Source organism: Apaloderma vittatum, unplaced genomic scaffold (assembly GCF_000703405.1).
Source record: "Apaloderma vittatum isolate BGI_N311 unplaced genomic scaffold, ASM70340v1 scaffold21570, whole genome shotgun sequence".
Lineage (NCBI taxonomy): Eukaryota > Metazoa > Chordata > Aves > Trogoniformes > Trogonidae > Apaloderma > Apaloderma vittatum.
Window position 1 is genome coordinate 49,859 of NW_009695669.1, and position 7,616 is coordinate 57,474.

Genomic DNA, 7,616 nt, shown 5'->3' on the forward strand with positions numbered 1-7,616 from the left:
CTGGCAGAGGAGCCGGATGGTCAGAGGTACACCCAGAAAACCCCATTCCTGGCCACCCATCAGTTCCCAGCCAAGGCGGGTCGGGTGGAGCTCAGCCCCACACGTGTCCTGGGGGACACAGTCTGTCCCCCAAGTGCCCCGAGACGGTGGCTGCTCCCCACTATGGGGAAAAGTCAGGAGGAAAACGCTTCCAGAGAGCCCAGCCCTTTCCTCGGTGCGTGCTGGGTGCTGAAAGAAGAGAAACTCACTTCTCAGCAAGAAGTGAAAGAGAGTGCAAGCAGATAAGGCTGCCTTTTTCAAGTGGGGGACCCTAAAAAAAGAGTGAGCTGGTTATTCTCCACTCCCTTTTCCCTTATGTCAGAAGAAAGGTGAAGGAGAAACAAAAGAAGGAGCAGGAGGGGAGAGAGAGAGAAATAATGTCATCTAATTTTCTTTTTCATAAGGGGAAAATTTTACCAGGAACAATAACAATTATATTTGTTTTAAATTAAAATAACACAGAAGATTTAGAAAGATACCTTTAGCACTCGAATATCTTCAAGACTTGTTTTCTTATTTTAAATTAGATTTTAAAATTTCAATTATTTATATCTAGTATGTATAATGTGCTCTGGTAACAAGATTGTGAAAAGAACATAGAACACCTTCACTTACATAAAGCAAAATGATTCACATGATTATTTTCACCATACTGCATTAAATGGTACCATATTAAATCAGCTCATATAAACATGTACCTTAGCTTAAACTGCATAATAGGGCAACACATTCATCATTTGCTCAGTTCAAAATATTTTCATGATTTTGAAGCTCAGCACTCTCAGTTTCCCTATAATCTGTTGTCCCAGTAGGTATTCTCAGTGTGTTTATTGACATATTTGGCTTCCCATAAAAATTCTGTAAATAATTTCCAGACCCGAAATGTAGTGAGCTTATTCCACTGCTCAAGAGACCTGCAGAACTGTTAATGCCTTATTTTTAGGGAGTGAGAGCAGGGTCTCTTTTCAGCGGTTGTTGTGGGAAGACATTTCAGTGAAAAATGGGCAGATTCAGGATTACCCTGGTTCTTGGAGAAAGGGATGTGGATCTCAGAGCTGTATGTCAGGCTCTGAAAATACCTGGTTCCTGCAGGCTGCAACTATCACATACGTGTCCTCAAAAACCTTGAGAAGGGCTGAATAACAAGGCAGGGTTAGGACAGAGAGAAAAGAACCTTCAGGCAGCTCTAGGCTACAGCCATTGCTTCCTACTGCAGAAAGAGCCAGCAGAGAAAACCTAAGAAAGATGCTGTCTTCGCCCTAATAAGCACAGAAATACACCGAGACACCATGGAGACATTGTTGTGTGCAGCCATAACCTCAAAATAACTGCAGAGAGATTTCCTATTCTATATATTCAGGCAATCCCATGCGCCCCCCTGTTGTAATATGGCTATATATGCATACAAATATCCATATGTACGGTTGTTCAATAACAACTGAGGTCCTCCCAAGCTATCTTGTAAGAGTCAAGCCCATAAATAACCCCGTGGAAGTGGTGAAGTCATTGCTGTTCGCAGTCAGTTGATATTAGCAGGAGAACCGGACCCTAAAATTGTCTTTCTTCGTCACTCCTTCAATTCCTCTAACTTTTTTTTCCCTTTCCATGATGGCTCTAGTTGCCAGGACAGCATATCTCAGCCAAGAGACTTGGCAACCCTGTGTCTCAGGAGCTGATGCCAATGGCAGTTGGGGGAGCAGCACTGGTGCTCAGCATGTTTGGCTTTTCTCCTCCGAGTAATGAAGACATCATACTTCTCCTGCCCTCCCATCCCTATAACCTCTGATCCTGGATGTGGAGTCTGGGCATGAAACACGGCGCCCCTCACTGCTGCATAAAATCAATCAAAGCCCATGTCCCTGGGGAGGCTGTTACTTGCCATGTTGGCAATTCACTAATCGCTTCCATTATCACTCCGGCGAGGAGGACAGATGGACGTAGCGCTCGTGAGTCAGCTGTGAACTGTGATCCACATACGACTATTTCCAAAAAGTTCTAACACAACCCGTCTTCTCTTGTTTACGTCTTTGACTCATGCAGAATTTCAGACTGCATCGTTAGCAGGATGGATCTGTGTCAGTTAGGCAGGCAGGACAAAGCCGCATTTTTTTCCCTTCAATAGTTGGGTGCAACTCAGCTTTGGAAGAGAAAAAAACAACCCATAAATCCACCAGCTCACAACTATACTGCAATTATTAATTTTTCACTGCAGGATGCTTTCCTGCATTCATTTCCATCAATACATAGCCACACAAATTGAGTACTCGAAGCTTTCTTAATGCCTGCTTGCTCAAAATTCTGTTAATCTCACATAATCAAGAACAGGTAGACTTGTTGCAGAATACTATCAATAATAGTCAAATGATTAAAATATGGTCATACAAGTATTCTTTATATGCTTAAAGAAAAGGATCAGTAGCAGTAAGTGACCACACAGCACAAAGCCTTTCATATTGTATTTTCTCACCAATTCCATAGCTCACTATGGAACTATTCATATTGTATCAATAATAAAAAAGACACAGAAATTTTTCCAACGTGAGAACTTTTCCAACATGGCAACGAATGACTTCGCAAAAGAAAGAAATTCTAGTATGTCTCGGGTCTCAGTCCTCTGCTCTTTGCCTTCCATTCCAACGCTCCACTCCCACAGCCACAACTTAAGGGATGTTTTACTGTTTATGCAACAGTTCACAATGCTGAAGGTACTCCCTAGAGTAGCTCATGGGAACATACAGCTTTAAAACATAGAAAACAGGTACAAAAACTACACTGAAAGCTACTTCTACTAAGGCCTTTCTTTATGCTAGAAGAGGTCTTTGACTGCTATGGTTCTGATAAAAACCTTTATTTTTGGTACTTGGAAGAAGAACAGGTTCTTAACCTTCTCACAACAACATGAGCATGGAAGTCGCCACATAGTACCCTGCAAGGGGACTGAATGGTTTCATGAGATACAGAAGGAGAGGCTGGCATAGACTGACGCGAACACCTCCTTCTCCTCCGTGAGCACAGGGCTCGCTGCCTAGAAAATGCCCCTTATTGCTTTAAAAGAATCTATTTGCTTATATCCACCAACTCTTGAGAAGACAGTCTTTCTAGCTTTGTAGTCACGTGAACCAACTCATAGGAAAAAAGATCCCCATACAGAACACCTCTCCACTCAAACCCAAGCACTACTAAGCATCGTGTATCACTGTTGATCCAGGAGTTCGTTTCTGTTCCACAGTAACATGTATATTTACACAATCAGGAAACACGATCAGTAAAACACATGAGAAGGCACATTTTGCTCACATTGTATGTGAGTCTCATGGCCTCAGGGCTCCCGTGCACCAAGATTCCTGGGAAGACACTGCAAATGGCAGTGCTGCCGCATGCAAAGCAATCTGTAAGAACATGCTTTGTCGTTCCCCTGGGTAAGGCCCAGTATATCTAAAAATAAAACGTCACCTTAAGTCTATTTGCTGGTTGCATTTCCTTGCTGACTGCCTCCGCTGTGCAAATCAGCACTAACGTACAGTCACTCAGTGCAGATTTACTTGCATATAGTATATCCCCAATTACATCTGATTTGAATTCGACACCGCACGCTTCAAGCCTGAGGCTTAATCCGTTAAATCAGTCCTTTTTGATTGCAGGCTGGTAAACCCAAACCAGACCTGCAAGGGGCTTCCCTGAATAAGCCCTCAAACCTGAGTCCTTCCAAGGGGAGTGGAGGGCAGTCAGGGCGGGCTGCTGGGTGCTGCAGGGAGGGGAGAGGGGCTGAAGTAGGGGACCCCAGGCTGGAACAAGGACCCCAGGGATGCAGTGGGGACTCAGGGTTGGAGCAAGGTCCCCAAGGATGGAGCAGGTCCCCAAGGATGGAGCAGGGGACCAGAGGGATCCAGGGACAGAGTGGGGATCCAGGGATGGAGCAAGGTCCGCAGGGCTGGAGTGGGGACCCCAGGGATGGAGCAAGGTCTCCAGGGCTGGAGTGGGGACCCCAGGGATGGAGAAAGGTCCCCAGGGCTAGGGTAGGGACCCCAGGGCTACAACATCAGCAGTGACACCACAGCGGGCTCTGGCTGGAAGGAGTGCACTTGTCCTCCGTACTCGTAGGGGAATTACTGAACAGTTTAGGATCAGTGACTAAAGTAAGGCATACCAGGTCAGATCTTGAGCAGAGATCCCAATGTAACTCCTCGTTAAGCCAATACCTAAGAGGTTATGACCCATGCTTCTGGTTTTTATGCCCTCTTGACAGCTTCTTATTGCTCCCAACCATCTCTCTGCTCCCACTGCCAGTCAAGAAGAGGATGTACAAGACTCCTAAAAGCTGGTGAACTTCTGAATTGCTTCTTGGCCATGGCTAAAAAGCCTGAGGTACTGAGCTAATACTGAGCAATACAAGTTCCAGAGGTTCAGGCACATTGCTACAACATGTGCAAGAGCACTCAAATCTATTTAACCCTCCGAATCAATCAAACATGATTATTTCCGATTCCTCTGACATATGTGGCATCACTGCCATCAGTTCAGCTCTTCTTCTGACCTGCTGGAGCAAACTGTTCCTCTGGGATGGGACCCCTTCCTCACTTTTTTATTTTTGGGGGTAAAAAAAATGAGTGAGAAGAGGGCTGGACCTTGAAGTACTACTATAATTCAAATATTGTGGTTATTATTAATAATAACAAGAGCAAGAAGAATAGGCATATATGTCGCATTAATATTAGAAGCGCTGTGTTGACAGCTTCACTTATGCAGAGGTAAACACTGATGTTTAAAACCAAAAAAAGCAAGGGAACCTGAAAGTGTATACTGGCTTAATAGGAACTTGCTTGAACTGTTACAGCACTGTGGACATCATATTAAGAAATGCTTTGGACACTACATACACACAGATTTATGCACACACATACTTCATTTTTGCGTGACTGATTTTCATGCAAATCCCTTGCCGAAATTCAGAAAACCATCAAGTTTTCCATTTATTCAGATAAAAGAGTTACAAAACATTAACTCTAGCGAGGGCGATTTGAACAGAGAAAGGAACTCCACAGAGTGGAAAAAATACTTTCAAATTCTAACTGCAGCAGATGTTGTTTTGGTCATTTCTAGCTGGCTGTGAAGTTAGAGCCCCAGAACTGTGGTTTCATATGTGGTTCAAGGGTTGGCTGCATTTATGCTGGGGGAAAGGGAAAAAAAAAAAAAAGAAAAAAGGATGCTTTCATGCAGGACCTGGCATGCATTGTTTAAAAATGAAACAAAACAAAACAAAACAAAAATCCAAACTGTGGCTGTCTTCAATTATTTTCCATTACAGCATTGTCTGCAGATAATTGCTCCACGTTTTCCATCAAGGAGTGCCAAATGAATATGTTAGAGTATAGGATGTACGAATTCCACTGGTGATGCTGCCCTATATCAGTAAATAACGTGAAACACAATCTCCCTTGACCTGTATGACATTTCCATACAACTAATCTGTGTTTTTCAAGAGTCCAACATTATTTACCGTATTTTCTATCACCAGTGGAGCCTGGGGACTCCGAGAAAACCAGGCAATGGGAAGTTAGTGATTTCAGAGAGGTCTTAACAGGGGCTAAATGCTCAAATGCCTGGGGTCTGTCTTTTTTGTCTAGTTTTTAGAATCTGAGAGAACTACACAGTGCATAGTTGTTTTCTGTGCATGAAAGTACAGGACTTGCAGGGTAATTTCTACATTGGAAGAATCCAGGAGATATAGTGCAATTTGCCAGCTGTTAACGTCCTCCTGCATGGAGCTGAGCCTGGCCTCAGCTCAGCTACAGTGAGGTTTTGCTTTCTCCTATCAATACTTATTAACACCTATAACCAGAAAACACAGAACACAGCCCAGAATAATTACATCGTGCAGCAGAGATTAATATACCTGACCTATAAAAATACACCCCTGACTTCTTCTGCCAAAGGGGTCTCAGCAAGCAAACCAGTTAGGTTTGGCAGCCCATAAATAAGTTGTAATGACACACTGGTAACAGCACAATTATACCTCAACCACAACACAGCAATACCCTTCCCTTATTACTATCGAGGTATATACATCTAAATAAAATAAACCCAGGATCTTCACGTTATCAAGGCTGTACTACTGCATCCCTTCTTTTTTGCTCCTCTGTGCACTACCCCCCTCAGCAGCATTAGCTGCAAAGCCAAGCTCGCACACTCTCGGGTGTATAGCCAGCTGTGCTGCGAGATGGGAAATTTGAGCATCTGCCCACCCTCATCTGAAACTGAAATAACAGCAGAGAAAACGAAACAAAGCTTCTCGTGTAAAAGAAGACACACAGTCACGCTATTTTATGTTAATGAGGGAACACTGTCCAAATGCAGGCTGATTCTGTGTCGCAGAAACATCTGCAGAAGAAGTTTTAAGGAGGTGAAGAAGTTATGATTTGTTATGGAAAAATACTCGACTGCTATCTGAGCTATTCTTAATGGAACTGGACAGAAGACGTGTGCACTGACACTGCTAGGACATTCAGAGACTGAAGCTGGATCAGCTTCCTAATGGAGCAAGAGAGAAATATATCATCTGTTAAAGAGGGTGAATTTTCATTGGAATGGCTGTTTTTCAAAAAAAACCCCCTCGATGTGATGGGGAACAACGGCCATTAGAGCACACATTGAACAGAACACATTTCAAGTACAGCTGCTAATTCTTACTTATTCAGAGGGGAAAAAATAAAAATACAGAATATACACAGAGTTATTAACCTTGTGGTGTGATCGTAGCTGAACATTTGATTAAAAAAAAAGTAACTGGTTATTTGTTCAGACTATTTCCAAAAAACCAAGTGCTTACTTTGAAAGCAAAAAGCCATTGGGCTAAAGAAGCAGACTTTTTCTCTTACATGTACAACACCTTTCTGTGTGCTACGGGCTTTGTGTCTCTTCAGCCAGGAGAGCTGCCTTCTGTGCCTTTAAGTAACTCCTAATACAGTGAGGTCCTGATTCTGACTGGATCTTAGTATAAAGAGAGAAACTACCCACCCCTCTTGCTGCACCCCTCCCCCCCCAAAAAAGGGGGGAAAAAAAGAGAAAAATATTATATAGCTGAATCTATTTGATTACAAGGATCTGCTTCAAAACCACACACACTGCCAAGTCTTATCCTTATGCCCATTTCACACACAGCTTGCATCTAGTCAGCAGCTAAAACCACATTCCTTAAATATTTTCCTCTACAGAAAGAAGACACCTCCAGTATCAACTTTCTCTAGCCTATGCCATGGTGAAGTAGCCTTTCTCAGAGCTTTTAATTCTACCTCAAGCACCTTTTTCTGTGAGCAAGCTCATTGACTGCAGAGAACTGCCAGAATTGTTCAGCACGTTGGGATGCACACAAGGATCCAGCTCTGAAACGGGCCAGCTGGCCATATATTTTGGAGATTCTCTCCTCAGATGCACATGTATAAACCCAGAACCATTCTCATGGGAGGCAGCAGGGAGGGTCGGTAGATGGGCTCAGCTGGGTGGGGACCAGAAGACACCTCACGCGTCTTTGGGAACATATCTCTGCCTGTTGAGAGCTTTGCAGCATCAGGATTTTGGTG